The sequence below is a fragment of the Tenrec ecaudatus genome, chromosome 15 (assembly GCF_050624435.1).
Source record: "Tenrec ecaudatus isolate mTenEca1 chromosome 15, mTenEca1.hap1, whole genome shotgun sequence".
NCBI classification, from domain to species: domain Eukaryota; kingdom Metazoa; phylum Chordata; class Mammalia; order Afrosoricida; family Tenrecidae; genus Tenrec; species Tenrec ecaudatus.
The window spans coordinates 80,502,336-80,522,837 of record NC_134544.1 but is presented as its reverse complement, the minus strand read 5'-3'; positions in this window follow the sequence as shown (position 1 = coordinate 80,522,837).

Here is a 20,502-nt window from a genome sequence, read left to right as displayed (position 1 = left end):
TATAGAAGTTCATGGAAGATATAGCTATTTGTGAAAACACACTCATTCCATAAGTAGTAATAGTGAGGATTATATAGTAAAATGAGTAAGACTCCCCCCACACCCACCCCAGTGAGTCAGTGAAAAATCACCATACCTCATCACAGACACAGAGGAATGGCCTTCTTGATTGGTCAGTATTAGTCCATGAGAAGCTGATTTTGTCAGACCCCATCTTATGAAGTCAGTGAACTTATAGGGGTGGAGTATAAGTGGATACATCTGTAGCAGTCGTGACCAGCTGTCAAGCCACATCGTGAGATACACCCACCACTATCCAACAGGATTCCAGACCACATTTGAGATGAGCAGCAGAGCTATCCTGGTGTGTGGCTCTGTCAAGTTCTCCAGTTTTCTCTTATTTATACCTGATGTAGACCAGAAATGCATTCATGAATGCGAATTATATGTACGCACAAGAGCCCTACAGAGTTGAAACCTGAAGTCATCTCCTTTGATACATTATTAAACAAGGACATTTCTGCATAGGTTACACCTAAACCTCTGACACCAAAGTGCACTCATCAAGGAGTGACTGTGGAGCATTATTTTCCTATTGGCAGTCTCCCTGGGTAAGATAAGACATGGGGCTGGAGAGAAGACTGTAGCAGCTCCAGAGCCCTCACCTTCTGGTTTACTTCCTCACAGGTGTGCATGCCCAGATGCAGTTAGTGCAGGCTGAGGCCGAGGTGCAGAAGCCAGGAGAGTAGGTGTCCTGCAAGACTTCCGGATCCACCTTTTCCAACTATGGTACGAATCGGGTGTGATGAGCACCAGGAAAAGTCCTTTAGTGGAAGGGCTGGAAGTCAACATATGCCCAGGGCTTCACACAAGGCAGGAAGACGTCTCTCGGGTTGTGTCAGTCAGCACAGCTTATCTACAGATCTGCAGCCTGAACTCCGAGGACACTGCCACCTCTTCCTGTGTGAGACACATGCTGTTGAAATCCACATCCTGAGAGCATCAGGACACCTGAGGGGAGGGCAGCTGTACTCGCTGAGGCAGTGACGCAGGATATTTAGTTGAATCTTCTCTTTATTTACCGATTATGAACTTTGAAGTGAGAAACAAAGAAATTCATTTCCTGTGAAATTATCATTACAATACTGTGAAATGAAACAGCCCCTCAAGGGGGGAGAATAATAAATACCTTGGGGAAAAAAAAAAGAAATGCCTTGGTATGTAGCCTTTCCTTAGCTCTCTGTGTAAATACTTCCATCTCTGTACTGACAACTATGCAGACTCCATGAAGATTCTATTACCACCTCCAGAGAGAATGACAAAAACACAGTTTATTGGCAAATAGAAGGTTAGAAAATGGAAGGCAAGGTCATCTAGTACTCTGTGAGAAAAGAGGGAGAGGGAGCCAGTGTGATCCCAGACACAAACTCCTTGCTGGGAGAGACATGAGCCGCAGGGGCCACTCAGAATCCACAGATCACAGGACACACCCCAGGGGCAGGTACAGATGCATAGTTTCAGGGCTGGTTTCTTGTTGTGGTCTGGGGATGCTTCTCCATCGCACTGTTTCCCCCAGGAAATTATCAATTTTTATGACATTGGAATGCAAGATTAATGAATAAGAAATATGTAAAATCAGACCTATTACATGTAGGATATATAATAATGGAATTGAAATCTCAACAGCAGAAAGTGGGGAGGAAGGAGCACAAAAAATATAATTTTTATTTATTAGTCTTATACCTCACTTATTTGTATGTTAAAGTTTACAGCAAATGCATTTTTCAAGTACTGTTTGATAATAGTTGAATTGGTTGGATTTCCTTGAAGGCAGATATGATCTTATCACAGACAGTACTGTATTTCATGATGGGTTTAGCAAGATCCTTTCGGACAATGAATGCCATCCCCTTCTCTTCATTGTGTTGTTCCTAGCACAGTAAATCTTATGATTTCCTGATCAGCTTGCAATACCATCTAAGTTCATTTAAGCTCAGAATGCCTAGGATAACAAGCAAACTTCAAGCATCCCATTTCATCTTTGGCCCCTTCCACTTTTCCTAAATTTATAGTATGCAAATGATCAGTTTTGATCATTAGAAGACTTTTGGAGCTGTTTATCTTTACCTGAGTCATGCCCCATCAGCAAATGACGATCCTGATGGGTTGATTCCCAGAGGCTTTACCCAAATTACGTCCTCATGCCCAACTCCCCCCCAAGAAACCAGCTTGACTCCAGTCACATTTTGAGTGTCCTTGAACCTGAAGGACCCATCCTCTGACAGTAGCTTCAACAATTTCCTAATTCCTTTCTTTAGACTGTCAGTATTTAACAATGCTTCAAAGGTATGAATACGATTTTCAAACTTCTTCCACTGAAGAAAGTAGTGGGGTCCTTCTGCATTGTCTGTTCTTAGTCTGAAAGCTTTGATGAAATCTGCTCACTTTGGGTGACCCTGCTGGCATTTGATATAACAGTGACATATTTTCCAGCATCCCAGCAACACACAAGCCACCACAGTATGATGAACTAACAGACAGGTGCTGAGAATATAACATTATTCCTTCAAAGTATATCATATAAATTCTGGCTAATATTTTAAATGCAATAAATATGTAATAGCAGAACTCCACCAAATAGTGAAGTAATTCAATTTAATATTTTCAATTATGGTCTTAACAATTAGATAAAAAGCCATGAGGACATCAAGAATTTAATAAGTAAACAAACAAACAAATGGGTCTAGCAAACTAGAATCAGTGACCAATATATAGCATACTCATCCAAAAGCAAAACATATAGCTCCTGTTAAGCTTGGATTTATTTCAGAAATAAAATTAAGCAAGAAATGAATGGAAACATAAACATAGATAATAAAAATATAGATACATGAGAGATATGAGATATGGACAGGCTATATAGAGAAAATTGACAGCTAAATCGATAGTTCAGCAGATTGATAGAACAATTAACAGATTTATGATAGAAAGATACCAGATAGGAAAATGTATAGATGGATGACAGAGGGAAAGAGAAACTCGTTCAACAGACACCAGTGTCATTGTGCATTCAGGTTTAGGGGTTTGGGCTGAGTCCAGGCAATGTTGTTCAGAGAACACTCTTGTCTATCCTGAGATAAACTGAACACTAAATGCACAAGCTACTACATGAGGTGTGTCATAAGGAGGAAGGATATTATAAAACAATGACTCACTCTTCAAGAGATTATCTCAAGTGCCTGGGTCCCCACAACAGGAATATAGCACTTATTTTATGCGCGTGGTAATGCAGACAAAAGTAGGTCAGGGGAGCTATGTGAGACCAGATTGTAAGCACCATGAAGGGAAGGTTGGGATGTATTGCACAGGGTCTCAGGACAAACAGGCACATGACCCAGATTCAAGACTCAGTGCATGGGGAGCAAGATACAGGTTTCCTAGCCGCCTTTGGGCCTTCCCTACCCTAGTTTCCCCTTTGTCATGCTTTTTAGTCCTCTTCCCGTCTCTGAGAACTGATATTTACATGTTTTTTAGCATAACCATCAGCTCCAGAGAGCAGAGGGAGGAGAATGAACATGGAATTAGGGCATCTTCTCTGGGTCCTTGTTCTTGACTTGGGAGACCCCGAATTCATAAACAACAACCTGAGGTGCTCTCTCCCCATCAGAGGAGAATTAAGGAAAACATTTTAATATTATTTTCTATTTTTATCCTTACACTTTCTTGTGAATTGCGTGAAGGTATATTGAGAAGATTAATGTTCATTCAACTATTCATACACTCTTGTTTCATTTCATTGACTGTAAATACATACAAGCTCCTGTTACAATTACCTTTTCTTTCCAAACATTCTGAATTTTCCCCTGGATAAATGATACCCTTTTAATCACAGAAGTTGGATTATTCTAAGGTAATTGTATCTCCCCAAGAGCAATAGTCCTCTCTGGTAGGCTTGTCAATTATTTGACTGGATTATTTGAAGGGGTGAGTTCAGTCCCAGACCTGAAGGGACGCTGGCAGCCATAGTCTCAGGACTTCCACAAGTCTACCCAAGCAGTAAGCCTAGGCTTTTTATGTTTCTTTTTGTTGTGTGTGTGTGCGTGTGTATTGTTTTACTTTTTGTCTCATTCTACCCAAGACCTTCTAATGCTACCTTATCCAAAGACGTAGGTACTGATAGCAAGGTACCATTTATTTCTTCTGGTCTTAGAGTTCAGGAGACTCTATCCATGATTTATTACAGCATGGGATGAATGGTTTCCATGTGTCATCAATTATCATCACTCTGGAAAGAGAGAGACATTTAGCTGCACATCATGTGTTTTAAAGTCCCCAGTCACTACCTTCAAAACCCAGATGTAGAACATTGTCTTTTTGGGCAGTTAAGTCAGCGGTTCTTGGTGTTCCCTGGACCCCAAGGCCTCCTCCTCAGAGAGAGAAAAGTTAACCCATTGATGGATTTCTTTAGTTTAGATCATAGTAGATCAGAGAAATGTTTAGACAGATTACTAAACTGATGAAAGTGAAATGTTCCCCATGTTTGACTTTTAACTTCTCTTCTGAATGGAGCTCCACTGTCAGAGAGACGGTGACAAGGGCCAGGTTGACCATGAGTATTCAGAGTGACATACTCATCTTTGACTTTAAATCTGCACAGATTTGTCTGACACTCCGAGTAAAGCTGACATTCCCTGAGATTTGTCTACCCTCCTCAGGCAGCAGGAAGCACAGGGCAGATCTGGGCGCTAGGACACACCTGAGAGGTCTGCTGAGAAGGGATCATTTGGGCGATCAGATTCTTCAAAGTATTCACTAAGGAGACAGAGATACATTCTATCCTGAACATAATTCCCCACGGACCGTAAGGAGGGACTGTCTGTGAGGGCCTCAGCTTCCTCGGGCTTCAGTCTCACACCCTGTTTCAAACCACTCTCCCCTGAGTGTGGACTGAGAGATGTACTGGAGAGCCACAGTTCAATACTGTCTGGGGTTAAGATGCCAATGTGTGTGTGTGTGTGTGTGTGTGTGTTGTGTGATGTTATTAGGATCAGGTTCTGTCCTTCCCAGCAGTCCCAAGACCCACACCTCCCCCTGCCTTGGGTTTCCAGGGTTTTAATGTTGGAGGAGTGTGACATAGAGGGCAGGGCAGAAATATGCAAAGTGGAAGATGTCCATTTTATACACACAGGCCACCTCCACATGGAAGCAGGCTCCTCACCCAGCTGGGAACCTCCTTGCAAGATGGGGTCTGCCCCCCTAGCTCTTCTCATTGCTCTTCTCCCAGGTCAGGATTGCCACAGGGTCTGAGATGGAGGGTGGGGTTGTGTGTGTGTGTGTGTGTGTGTGTGTGTGTGTGTGTGTGTGTAGGGAATCTCTGATCTCTGAATCCTATCTCCACAGGGGTCTGTGCCCAGGTCCAGCTGGTGCAGTCTGCGGCAGAAGTGAAGAGACCTGGAGTACCTTTGAGGATCTCCTGTAAGACATCTAGGTACAGCTTTACCAGCTACTATTTGCACTGGATTAGGCAGACACCTGGAAAGGGCTTGGAAAGTCTAGGAAGGATTGATCCTAGAGACTCTGAAACCAGGTACAACCCATCCTTCCTAGGAAAAGTCACCATTTCCACAGACAACTCCATCAGTACCATGTCCCTGCAGTGGAGCAGCCTGAAGAATTCAGACACAGCCATATATTACTGTGCAAGATACACAGTGAGAGAAACCCCTTCCTGAGAGGGGCAGAAACCCTCAGCCTGAAGCAGCTGCAGAGCGGGAGTCTCAGAGGCATCTCAGCTGCTGAGCGGAGAGAAAAGCTGTCTGCTGTCTCCTAGAGAGTGAGAACATGAGATCATGCCACAGGTCACTGACATGACAGGGAGGCATCTCCCCACATGGGGGCACTGATGCCTTGTATTGGATTGGACTCCCCTGGAGTAGCCCAGCCTGTGACAGCTGAATAACAGCAGTGCTGCAGAGCAGATGAGATGCGGTTTCATAATGAAATTCTCAGAGTTCAGCCCTTGCTGCCCTTGAAGAATGAGCAGGTGCAGTGTCTTATAGGAAAGAAAAACCTCAGCTCAAATTTCCTGGCCTTTTTCTCACAATGCCATTCCCAGTCTTTTTAGAACTTCTTCCTGATAAGTAGCCATAATCACCACTTGTATTCAATTGTTTGCTTTCTAACTTGATTCATCTGCCTGCATTCAAACTGATTTGGAGACAGCTTTATAAAACTCTCCTGGTGGAGCGGTGGTGCTGTGGCATTAGCAAACTGCTCATGGATCCCAGACCTTATACCAGTCAGTTACACTCATAGGGATATACTTGGTATAGTTTCCTGGTTAAAAATGACCTCCCCAGAAGGAGACTCGAACCTACTGTACTTGGTTCAGAAATGTTTACCTCCTTCCTTCCCCTCTTTCTCCTGAAGATGCTGGTCCTACCATGGGGTCAGTGTCAGGGAACAAGTGTTTTGGATTGGTTAGATTCAGGCAGCACCCAGGGAGAGACCATGGTGTACAGGGATCTCCTACTTGTGGTCACTGTAATGCTGACCTTGACTCTTCCAATAAATATTTCTACCTACCCATGACCTCTGTGAGCACTGAGGACACATCTGTGCATTACAGTGCAGGTGGACACAGACAGGGCAGTCAGTGTGGCCCTCACAGAACAGCTCTGGGGTTGGACTGCATGGTGCATTCTGATCAGCAAGGGGCATTCAAGACAAACAACAAACCCAGGATGCAGGAACAGGTACATTGCTGAGCACAGGTGAGGCTTTCTGCTGTGTCTTGAGTTGGTTTTTTTCCCATAGTTCTCAAAGAGATCCGGGGGAAACTCTATTTACAATTGCAGGTGTGTACTAATGTCTCCTAAGTTGCAATAAGAACCTCTCACTGACATCAAGTTGATTTTCTACCCAGAGTGACCTTATAGGACAGGCTCGAACTACCTCTGTAAAAGGTATTTGCATAGAAGTGGCTGGTCTTCCAATCCAGGGGTACATATGGTTGCCAAGTGAAAAGGAGGGGTGGGGAGGAAAGGGAAAATAAAGAGATGTGTGGTGAGGCAATAGGGCACAGGCCCACCCAAGGGGAGGGTAATGTTTTTTTCTCCACAGGGAAAGAGGGACGAGACTCATATCCAGTGTTCTGGGATGTGAATGCACCCTGATGACATGGAGTGGGGGTCCAGGGGAGGGGCCTGAGGGCTCCGTCCCAATACCAGCTACATGGACAACTGCCTCTCCTTCCCAGAAGAATGTACTTTAGAGGATGGCACTAAAGCTGCAGCTAGGGGAGAGGGACATGTCTGATCAGAGCACATGGGATCAAATGAATGGGGAGGAAGAGAGAGTGGAGCACATCCTGGCACAACAGGCCTGGAGGATGATATCCCTGATCCAAACAGCCAATGCACAGAGTGAACCATATGGCTGGCCCCACTATGAGACACAGCGTCCCTCATGGATCCATGAACCTACAGGGAACAACACTGGAGACTCAGTGTTGAGATTGGTCCAGACTGACCCCACAACACGTGGGCCAAACACTAAAGGCATGGGGCAGCGCAATGGGGGGAGCAGAGCAGGGAGCTCCCAAGGGTGTACAAAGGATAGACTTTGGGGCCAGAGTGTGGCACCCCATTAGACTTGGTTGCATGAAACTCCTACAGGTCAAAAACTAGACCTTGATCTATTTACAGATTTTTCTTTCTTTTAAAAAATTTTTTTATTTCTTTTTTTAATTGATTTTTCTTTTATGAGTCATTGGTTTTCTTTTTTGTTGTCATCATTGTGTTCTCTTTTGTCAATTTGTCTTGTTATGCCTTGTTTTTTGGGTGCATATTGTTATCTCTGCAGATCTATCTAGATAAGATACGCTGGATGAGCAGTCTGGAGGAGAAAACAACGGGACCTATGGTTCCAGGGGGACATGGGAGAGGGGGAGATGGGGGTAAGAAGGTGGTGTTGACCAACCCAGGGACAAGGGAGCAACAAGTGGTCCAAAATTATTGGCAAGGAGGATGTGAGAGGCCTGGTAAGGGAAATATAACCAAGAGAAAATACTGAAACCCAAATGAGTATGATAGTGGGACAAGAGGAAAGTAAAAGGAAATAGAGGAAAGAACTAGGAGACAAGGGCTATTCATAGAGGTGTAAATACAGGCATGTACATGTGTAAATATATTTGTATATGATGGGGAAATAGATCTATGTGCATATATTTATAGTTTTAGTATTAAGGTAGCAGATGGACATTGGACCTCACTCAAGTACTTACTCAATGCAAGAGCACTTTGTTCTATTAAATTGGCATTTCATGATGCTGACCTTCCAGACAGGATCGCTGAAGACAAAGCGGGTGCATAAGCAAATATGGTGAAGAAAGCTGATGGTGCCTGGCTATCAAAAGACATAGCGTCTGAGGTCTTAAAGGCTTGGAGGTTAACAAGCAGTCATCTAGCCCAGAAGCATCAAAACCCAGCCTGTATGACCTTGAGGTGTAGAAGGGACCAGGTATCAGACATCAAAGAACAAAAAAATCATATCGTTGCGTGCCCACCTTCCTGATATGATCGTTGAAGACAAATGTGTGCCCAGCTATCAAAAGATATAGCATCTGGGGTCTTGAAGGTTTGAAGATAAACAAGCACCCATCTAGCTCAGAAGCACAAAGTCCACATGGAAGAAGCACACAAGCCCGCGTGACCACGAGGTGTTCAAAGGATCAGGTGCAAGGCATCAACAAACCAAAAAATTATATCATTTTAAATGAGGATGAGTGCAGAGTTGGAGACCTAAAGCCCATCTGTAGGGAACTGGACATCCCCTTACTGAATGGTAGCGGGTAGGAGATGAGTCAGTCAGGTTGCAGGGTAGCAATGATGAAACATACAACTTTCCAAAAAGGAAAATACAAATATAGTCCACAAAATCAGTGAGATATGAAAGTGGCAGGCTTATCGCCAGGCAATAGTGGAAAATGTGTGAGTCCAGGGGCTGAGTGTGTGGGGTGATCAGGCAGTCCCACTGGGTTCCTGTTGTCACCAGAGTCATTGTATGCTATTCACTGCACAGCGTGGTGTCTATTAAAAACTTTCCATCTTCTGCTGTCTGAAAAGTAATGACTTTCTAAATAGCTAATATTGTGATGAAGGTAAAACCAATTTATTTTGTTTTTAACTTGACATTTAATTTGAAAAGTGTGACTATTTCTCAGCAAGTGAACTTTTGCATAGATGCTACCTGTTTCTGAAAGTTAGTGCAAATTTATATCACAAGTAGAGAATGTTTAAGAATAAAAATATATTTTATTCAAGGGAAAAACAAGTGATCCAAATGGGTGGTGAGGAGAGTGTAGGAGGCTTGGTAGGATGGGTCAAGGGTAATGTAATTCCGAGAGGAATTACTGAAACCCAAATGAAGGCTGAGTATTATAGTGGGACAAGAGGAAACTAAAAGAAAATAGAGGAAAGAAATAGGAGGCAAAGGACATATATAGGGGTCTAAATAAAGGTATGTACATATGTAAATATATTTTGTATGACGATGGGGAAATAGATCTTTGTGTATATATTTATAGGTTTAGTATGAAGGTAGTAGATCGACATTAGGCCTCCACTCAAATACTCCCTCAATGAAAGGATACTTTGTTATGTTAAACTGGCATTCTATGGTGCTCACCTTCCTGAAACTGTTGCTGAAGACAACGCAAGTGCATAAGCAAATGTGCAGAAAAAGCTGATGGCTATCAAAAGATAAAACTTTTAGGGTCTTAAAGACTTGAAGGTAAATAAGTGGCCATCTAGCTCAGAAGAAACAAAGCCCACATGGAAGTAACACACTAGCTTGTGTGTTCACGAGATGCCAAAGGGATAAGTTATCAGGCATCAAAGAGCCAAAAAAAAAACCCTTATTATTGTATGCTCACCTTCCTGATATGATCGCTGAAGGCACGAGGTATAAATTACCAAGGGCATATGAGGGAGGGGGGAAAAGGGAGGGAGGGGGGAAAAAAAAGGAGGACCTGATGCAAGGGGCTTAGGTGAAGAGCAAATGCCTTGAGAGTGATTGGGACAGGGAGTGTATGGGTGTGCTTTGTACAATTGATGTATGTATATGTATGGATTGTGGTAAGAGTTGTTGGAGTCCCTAATAAAATGTAAAAGAAGAAAAAAAAAAAAGAAAATGATTAGGGCAAAATATGTACAGATGTGCTTTATACAATTGATGTATGTCTATGTATGGATTGTGATAAGTGTTGTATGAGCCCCTAATAAAATGTTTAAAAAAAAAAAAAAGAAAAGAAAATGTGGTGAAGAAAGCTGATGGTGCTTGGCTAACAAAAGATGTAGTGTTTGGGGTCTTAAAGGCTTGAGGGTAAACTAGCAGTCATCTAGCTCAGAAGCAACAAAGCCCAAAATGAAGAAACACACCAGCCTGTGTGATCACGGGGTGTAGAAGGGATCAGGTATCAGACACCAAAGAACAAAAAATCATAGTATTTTGTGCTCACCCTTCCTATTATGATCACTGAAGACAAATGGGTGCATAAGCAAAACTGGTGAAGAAAGCTGATGTTGCCTGGCTAACAAAGCTATAGCATTTGGGGTCTTAAAAGCTTGGAGGTAAACAAGCAGCCATTTGGTCAGAAGCAACAAAGCCCACATGGAGGACACACACCAGCCTGTGGGATCAGGAGGTGTCAAAGGTATCAGGTATCAGGCATAAAAGAACAAAAATTCAATTCATTGTGAATGAGGGGGAATTCAGATTGGGAACCCAAGACCCATCTCTAAGCAACTGGACATTCCCTTACAGAAGGGTCCTGGGGAGGAGACGAGCCAGTTAGCGTACAGTGTAGCAATGAGGAAACATACAACTTTCCACTAGTTCCTAAATGCTTCCTTCCCCTCCCCGCACCCTCCCCCACTATCATGATCCCAATTCTGCTTTGCAAATCTGACTAGACCAGAGGATGTACACTGGCACAGAAAGAAACCAGAAACACATGGAATCTAGGACAGATGATAGTTTCAGTACCGTTGCTGAAAGTGGCAATACCGGGAGGGTGGAGGGAGGGTTGGGTGAAAAGGGGGAACAGATTACAAGGATCTACATATAACCTCCTCCCTGGGGATGAACAAACGAAAAGTGGGTAAAGGGAGAGGTCAAAAAGTGTAAGATATGATAAAATAATAACACTTTATGAATTATCAAGGGTTCATGAGGGAGGTGAGAACAGGGAGGGAGGGGAAAAATGAGTAGCTGATACCAAGGTCTCCAGTAGAAAGCAAATGTTTTGAGAATGATCATGGTAACAAATGTACAAATGTGCGCAACACAATGGGTGGATGTATGAATTGTGAGAAGAGTTGTATGAGCCTCCAATAAAATGATGAATATATATGTATATTTTGAATTTCTGGAGACTGGAAGTTCAAGTTCTACTCTTTATTTTGAACTGACTTTTAAAAGTCAGCGTACTTCATGAAGACTCTGAGCACGCTCCTTCCTCCCAGCTACTCTCACATCAAGCTGCCAGGAAGAGCATTCACTCTCTCTCCTAATAGCTAAAGTCAAAGCAAAACACATTTTATTTATTTATTTTTTTAACAATTTATTAGGGGCTCATACAGCTCTTATCACTGTCCATACATATACATACATCAATTGTATAAAGCACATCGGTACATTCTTTGCCCTAATCATTTTCTATTTTTTTCTCCTCTTTTCTTTTTTTACATTTTATTGGGGACTCATACAACTCTTATCACAATCCATTCATATACATACATCAATTGTATAAATCACATCCATACATTCCCTGGCAAAACACATTTTTAAAACGTTACATGACTCAGTCTTTTATAGTAGACTTGATATTGCCTTGGCCACTTCAGCCAAATGTATTAAAGATCAAGGGACTGGAATTTTCTTTTAATTTCCAGGATCCTTCTGCATTTAAACTCTGAAAATGTCCTTTGTGAATCATTATAATTGTTATTGTCCATTCCTGCATTGCTTTCCCTCACCCTTCAGTAAACTCTTTTATTTTTCACTATAGCTCTGATTTGGTCTTTGGAAGGAGGAACAGAAAAGGAAATCATATGCATATTTCTTGGCCATTGATGTCAACCAATTACTTCTAAATCCTCTTTTAAAAAGACAGACAGAAAGAAAACAAACAATAAATGACAATAAATTTACAATTTCTGGGAAAAAGTTACCTTTGATAACTAATCTTCTGTGGCAAGGTTATATTTGTTGTGAATATAACATAGTAGCTAAGGTGACTCTGACTACAGTATAAGAACAATTATGAGCATTGGACAATCTGTTTGAGATCACTGTCCAACTTGCTTAATGTTGTGTCACAATGTAAATTCCACAACCTGTCCAAGGAACTTCCCCTTGGATATCAGATGTTGCCACAGATGTAGTGGCTCATTTATTGTCCATAATTCTTCTGCATTTTCCTTCCTGATAACCTGTATCTGTTAAGCGATTTTGTCCCAGAAAAAATATTCCATTACACCAAATGAGTATCATTTTTCACTAAATCTGCCCAGGCAAACATGTCCACAAAGACATCCCCAACCTTCAGGTTACAGGTCACATGGAACAAAAGGACTTTGTTCAAGGAACCAAAAGCCACCATAGATACACCACCAGACTAAATTAGTAGACATGTGGAATCAAGAAGTACAAGGAGCCATAATTTATTAAGAATTACAGCACTGTCCTAATCCAGATTCATGCTAATCCCTGTGAAATGTTTCATATCCACATGATACACATTTACTTATTGGTATACTTGTCTATAACTGTAAACTTGACTCATTACTATTTTTCAGGAGCTTACCTTGGGGAATCTTCTGGTGCAGTTCTTGCTGATCAAAGGAAAGCAGGCCACGTTCACTTTCATGCAGCCCCTGTCTTTTTCTCAGCAAGAGCCCTTTTGGTAACATGTTATATCTTTCCTTGTGCTGAGTGTGGGTTTTGTTTGTCTGTTTATTTTTAAATCACTTTATTAGGGGCTCATAAACTCATTTTTCCAGATGGAGGAAAGAGCTAAGAGTCAAAAGGCATTTATAGAGGTCTAGACAAAGACATGTAAATGCAAATATATATATGAGGATGGGAAAATAGGTGTATGTGTCTATAGGTTTAGTATTAAGGTGGCAGAAGGACCTGGGCCTCTACTCAAGCACTCCTTCAATGCATGAATACTTCCTTTTATTAAATTGGCACTCTATGATGCTCACCCTCCCGATACAACTACTGAAGCCAAAGCGGGTGAACATGTAAATGTGGTGAAGAATGCTGATGGTGCCCGGCTATCAAAAGATATAGTGTCTGGGGTCTTAAAGGCTTGAAGATAAGCAAGCGGCCATCTAGCTCAGAAGCAACAAAGCCCACATGGAAGAACACACCAGCCTGTGTGATCACGTGGTCCTGAAGGGATCAGTTATCATGCATCAAAGAACAAAAAATCCTATCATTGGCTGTACACCTCCATGATACGATCGCCGAAGACAAACCTGTGCATAAGCAAATGTGGTGAAGAAAGCTGATTGTGCCCGGCTATCAAAAGAGATAGTGTCTGGGGTCTGGGGTCTTAAAGGCTTGAAGGTGAACAAGCGGCCATCTAGCTCATAAGCAATAAAGCCCACATGGAAGCACACCAGACTGTGCGATCATGAGGTGCCAAAGGGACCAGGTATAAGGCATTATAGGGGGGAAAAGGATATATATATATATATATATATGTGGTATCTATACCATATATATACCATTATGTTATATATACCATAATTAATGAAGGGGGAAGTGCAGAGTGGAGACCCAAGGTCCATTTGTCGGCCACTGGAGATCCCCTCATAGAGGGGTTTAGAAGAGGAGATGGGTCAGTCAGGGTGCAAGGTAGTACCGATGAAGAGCACAGCTTTCCCCCAAATCCTGGATGCTTCCTCCCCCCAACTACCATGATCCAAATTCTACCTTGCAGGACTGGATCGGGCAGAGGTTGTACACTGGTGCATATGGGAGCTGGAGGCACAGGGAATCCATGGTGGATGATACCTTCAGGACCAGGGGTGTGAGGGGCGATGCTGGGAGAGTGGAGGGTGAGTGGGTTGGAAAGGGGGAACTGATTTCAAAGATCCACATGTGACCTCCTCCCTGGGAGATGGATGGCAGAGAAGCGGGGTAAGGGAGATTCCAGATAGGGCAAGATATGACAAAATAGCAATCTATAAATTACCAAGGGCTCATGAGGGAGGGGGGGATCGGGGAGGGAGGGGGGAAAAAAGAAGACCCAATGCAAAGGGCTCTAGTGAAGAGCAAACGTTTGAAAATGATTAGGGCAAAGAATGTACGGATGTCCTTTATACAATTGATGTATGTATATATATGGATTGTGATAAGAGTTGTATGAGCCCCTAATAAAATGTAAAAAAATAATTTTTAGGGGCTTATACAATTTTATCACAATCCATACATACATCAATTGTATAAAGCTCATTTGTACATTCATTGCCCTCAACATTCTCAAAACATTTGCTCTCCACTTTAAGCCCCTGGCATCAGCTCCTTATTTTCCCCCTCCCTCACCACTCCCCACTCCCTCATAAACCCTTTATAATTTATAAATTATTATTTTGTCATATCTTACACTGTCCAACGTCTCCCTTCACCCACTGTTTGGTTGTCCATCCCCCAGGAAAGAGGTAATATGTAGATCCTTGTAATCGGTTCCCCCTTTCCACCCCACCCTCTCTCCACCCTCCCAGTATTGCCATTCTCACCACTGATCCTAAACAGATCATCTGTCTTGGATTCCCTGTGTTTCAGTTCCTATCTGTACCAGTGTACATCCTCTGGTCTAGCCAGACTTGTAAGGTAGAATTGGGATCATGATACTGATGAGGGAAAAGAAGCATTTAGGAACTAGAGGAAAGTTGTATGTTTCATCTTTGCTGCACTGCACCCTGACTGTCTTAATCCTCCCCGTGACCCTTCCATAAGTGGATGGCCAATTACCACAGATGGACTTTGGGTCTCCGCTCTGCACACCCCCTCATTCAAAATGATATGATTTTTTTGTTCTTATGATGCCTGATAACTGATCCTTTGACACCTCATGATTGCACAGGCTGGTGTGCTTCTTCAATGTGGACTTTGTTGCTTCTGAGCTAGATGGCTACTTGTTTACCTTTAAGCCTTTAAGACCCCAGACTCTATATCTTTTGATAACCAAATACCATCAAGTGTCTTCACCACATTTCCTTATGCACCTATTTGTCTTCAGTGATCCCATCAGGTAGGTGAGCACACATTGATATGATTTTTTTGTTCTTTGAAGCCTGATAACTGATGCCTTCAATACCTTGTGATTGCACAGGATAGTGTTCTTCTTCCACGTGGGCTTTGTTGCTTCTGAGCTAGATGGCCACTTGTTTACTTTCAAGCCTTTAAGAAGACAAACGCCATATCTTTCGATAGCCGGGTAGCATCAGCTTTCTTCACCACATTTGCTTATTCACCCACTTTATCTTCAGTGACTGTGTTGGGAAGGTGTGCATTATAGAAAGCCAGTTTAATAGAACAAAATATTCTTGAATTGAGGGACTACTTGAGTGGAGACCCAATGTCCATCTGCTACCTTAATACTAAACCTATAAATATACATAAATCCATTTCCCCATCCTCATATATAAATATATTTACATATGTACATGCCTTTATTTAGACCTCTATAAATGCCCTTTGCCTCCTAGCTCTTTCCTCTATATCCTTTGACTTTCTTCTTGTCCCAGTGTCATTCTCATTCTTCATTTGGGTTTCAGTAATCCTCTTGGTTACATTATTCTTGACTTTACCCCCCCGCCCGGACCCCTAAACCCTCCTCACCACTGATTTGGATCAATTATTGTTCCCTTGTCTCTGAGTTTGTTAACACCACTACCTTTCCCCCCACCTCCTCCTCTCCCATCTCCCCGGATCTATCAGTCCCATTATTTTCTCCTCCAGATTGTTCATCCAGCATATTTTATTTAGATAGACCTGCGGAGATAATAACATGCACAAAAACAAGACAGAGCAAAACCAAGCAACAAAAGAAAACAAAACACCACCACCACCACCAAGCCAATGGGGGGAAAAAAATCCAGACCATGACTACAAGAAACAAAAGCTGTTACTTAGTTCACTGTTTGTTGGCCTTTAGGAGTGTTTTCTGATTGAGTATGATGGGATGCCAAGTCCTGGCCCGAAGTCTATTTTTTTGGTATTTCCTGGGGACTTTGTTGCTCTGTTCCCCTTACTGTTCTGTTGCACACCCTTAATGTTTTCTCTCGGTGTGGTGGGATCAGATCAGGTGGAATTTCCACACTGTGTTTCCAGTGTTATCCCCTGTAGTGCTCTGGGTCAGTGAGGGATGTCATGTATCATAGGGGGCCAGCCATAAGGTCTTTGGTGTGGATTAGCTGCTCTGAGCGAGAATTGGCATCCTTCTTAAGGGGACATTTTGAACCTATTTCTGAAGTGTGGTCTTGCAACCATGCCCTCAGGGGCAATCATGGACCCAGGAAAAATGGCTGACACCCTTCTAGGAAATAGCTTCTCTCTCCCCCGTCTCTGTCTCTGTCTGTATCTATCTATCATCTATCTATCTATCTATCTATCTATCTATCTATCTATCTGTATCTATCTATCTATCTATCTATCTAACCCTGATCTCCACCACCCACCCCCAGCTGCAGTAGTTTACCACATGTGACTATAACTTCCTGTTTTGGTGTCATTTGCTTGTATACTTAGCCATCTATATCTTATGGATGACAGGGATTATATTCTGGTAAAATCCTTATGGTTCCCCATGTTCCGCTTAATCTCTATGAGGTTTCACCAGTAAACTTGTATAATAAGAAATATATATTTCCAAATATTACAATTTCCCACTACTTTCCTCAGGACAGTATATCTGGCCCTCAGTTATCTTTCTAATAGATGGATACACAAGAGGGCACGTTACTCTGCTGATGGAAACCAGCCTAAGCCAACCCTTAACTCTAGCACAGAGGTCACAGCTATGGGCTGCCCTGGTCTCCGCATTCACCAAACAGCTATGATTATACTCAATTTTAACAGTGGAGTTTTCTGGACTGAGATTCCCTAGTTTCAATTTCAGAAATGAAATTAATATGATGAACAAGAGAGATAAACAATGGATATGAGGCTGGGTTCCTGGGAAGGATGTCTTTGAGTTTGCAGATATCCAGGGCAAAGTGCAGGTGGTAGAGTCTGGGGGAGATTTGAGGCAGACAAGGGCCTCTCTCAGACTGTTGACCAGTCTCTGCAGTCAGCACCAGCAATTATAACATGAACTGCATCGGCCCGTGCCAGGGAAGAGCTTGCATTGCTTCTCAGTTTCTGCTACTACTGCTGGTACTAAATCCTATATACACTAGATGCATGGCTGAATTGCAGTCCCCAGAGACAATGACAAGAACATTCCCCATATTCAAAGGGTCAGGCTCAAAGTTAAGGATACACCCTTGGATCACAGTAACAAAGACACAGTAAAGGGCATCATTAAGCATCTGTATGCAAACCTCCCTACAGGGAGAGACTGGGCTTCAGTGAGAGCTCAGGACCTCAGCCCCAGGGCTCGGTTCCAGCAGACAGAGCAGAGAGGAGTTAAAAACTGTCTTTCTGTCAGTGTTTGGGGCTTCCTCTCTATATTACCATTTCCCTTGATGACTTCTCTGGAAGTGTGGGCCTGTATCAAACATTGAATTTGAAACACTTCATTGTAATATGAGGAAATGTCCTTTAATTTCCAAAGAACAGAAAGCCACACATGAAGGCACATCCTGCAGAGGGGAAAAGGCAAACCTGAAGGACCTGTCAGCCCTGATGCAAAACCCCTCCCCAGTAAGTGGTATTTGGGAGGAGGGGATACAGGACGGTTAAGATTTCTCTGAAATTTACTTAGTCTAGGGTGGACCAGCAAAAGCATATTTGTGTCCTCAAGCCACCATTGTTCATCACAGTTGTCATGTGGGTCTAAAAACTAACTTGCCGAAGTCCTGCTGCCATCCTCAGCCGCTGACTGAGAGTCAGGACAGAAGAGGGCATGGGTTTCTGAGGACACATTTGAGGCTCCTGGAGTAGTGTGCTCCTGTGTTTGAAGCAAGGATAGATGCTGTCTCTTGAGTAAAACCCTTCTGCACGGTTTCCCTTGTGGTGTTGATTGTATAGCCCCCCAAATTATTTATAATAGGTCAGGTTTTATATAGTATATTAATTTAAATAACTTTATTTCCTGATTTTAATTTAAATAGAAATGAAAATCAATAAAGTTCAATGCAACTTCCACTTTATCTAATGATTTTCAGGGGACACTCAGGCGCCATGTTACGAGGAAGTTCCGTCCAAAGGAGAGATTCAGGTTCTAGAACAAGGTCCTGGCCCTCAGTCCTGTATGCATTCCTAGTTTAAGCCAGGGAAGCCTGTCAGATTTAAGACAAAGCCCTCTTGGAAGAAGAGACTTCATCCATCTGGTGAGATTTAAAATTGGGCACTAGATACGATCTGGAATGGGACCCTGTTCTCCATGCCATCTTTTAGTTATAGAGTCAGAAATTTTAAAAGAAAGGAAACAATAATAAACCAGATATAATTTTAACCTACAGTGTTTTATTCTTGTTTACCAATAAACAGAGCACAACTTGAGCAAATTGGATTGGGTTTTCCCTGGTCATATTTTCTATCATTTCCACATTTCAGAATATTGAGATACTTAGTTCACCTTGATTAAATGACTGACAAGTCTCATCCCATGGTTGGGACACTGGAAAACAATTCCAGTTCATCTGAGTCCAAAATATTGGTCCTTCACAGTTCAGCGAGTATTCATGAGCTCATTCAGGATAAGTTTAGTAGACCTGATGGGGAAGTTATGTGCAAAAGGATAATGTCAGCAGATGACACAGAATATTTCCCAGACCAACCACCATCATGAAATGATCATGGCAGTCGCATTCAGACAAGAAGTTGACTTGGACTCATGTGCAGCTATGTCACAGTGTGGAACTTACACTGCTCAGCTACAAGCAGGAACAGAGGCTGTGAGTGTGGAGTTGGCTGAAATGACAAATAGGTGACACCATAGCAGTCTGCATGGGAGAACAAAACTAACTCAATGATCTCTAAGTGATCAATGTCAATGTCCTGCGCTTGTATCCTTGGATTTTGGTGAAATCTATGATTCTGTGTTGCAAAGCAGCAACTGAATTCCCTCTGAAAATTCTGGGCCAGAGAATTCCCCTCTGAAAATTCTGGGCTGCAACCTTATTCTTGAATTTGCATGCTGCTTAAATATATATATATCTATGTATAAATTACAAATATTATAACCTATCAGAAAAAAATGAGTGTGGCCAACCCTAATCTAGGGGGAAATAAATTTAGCTTTGAGGGAGAGAAATGAGGAGGGACTCTGAATGGGAATCAGATGTTTTAACTGCATGTTTACAGAAAGTGCTACTGCTTCCTGAGAAATTTTATAACAGTTTATAAAATGAGTGAATCTTAGAATCTAGGGGATCGATTCAAGTTTTAGATCCCGGAACAGTTATCAGAGGTCTGTGCCCAGGGTACAAGTGAAGAGGCTGAATTGGGTTGCAATGCTCACTTTTTAGATGGACCAGAGTCCCCTGAGAAAGGGACATTGAAAACAGTGTCTATGGAGGTCCACTAAATTTTGAGAACTGGTTTCCTGGATGGATCTTATTTTAACCCAGAAAGTTAAAATAAAATCCAGACTTTTAAGTCACAGAGTTGAAACTTTTCTTTCATAGAGCACAAATTCTCAAGTTGGACACATCTTCCCTGACTCTATGGACCCTCAAATCTCTTTATTTATATCAAGATTGACCTCAGCTATCAAGAACTTGGATGTGGTGTCTGTGTTATTTGTAGGAGTGCTGAAGTTGGTGATCACAGGGGCCCAAAGAAAACCCCCGAAGGCATTGGGGAGGTTGATAAGAAGCTGTCAGTGTGTTAAGATGAAAAGGCGTTTGCAGAGTGTGGGGTGATGAAGATACTCTGGTGTTCACCTGATGCTTTCAGCACACTATATCCTGTCCACTCTCTGGGGAACAGGACCTATAGGAGCCCAAGGCAGGGCAGGGGCTATGAGGGGCTGGAAGGAGAAACAGTGAGCTCAGAAATCCTGTGCTTTCCTTTGACTGTTCCCACATACCTCTTAGGCCAAATGATCTCTCATTATAGACTAACATGCATAAGATTCAAACAAAGAGTTACCCTTCATTTGGGTCCAAGGAAAAGGGGAGTCTGTTCACTATCATTCTCTGTTTATAAGGACAGGGCTCTCTGACATGCAAATCAATCACTAGGCACTAGGTTAAAAACCCACCCCTGAGCATTGAAGGCTATCAGTTCTCTTCTGACAGGGCTGTGGGTCTCTTG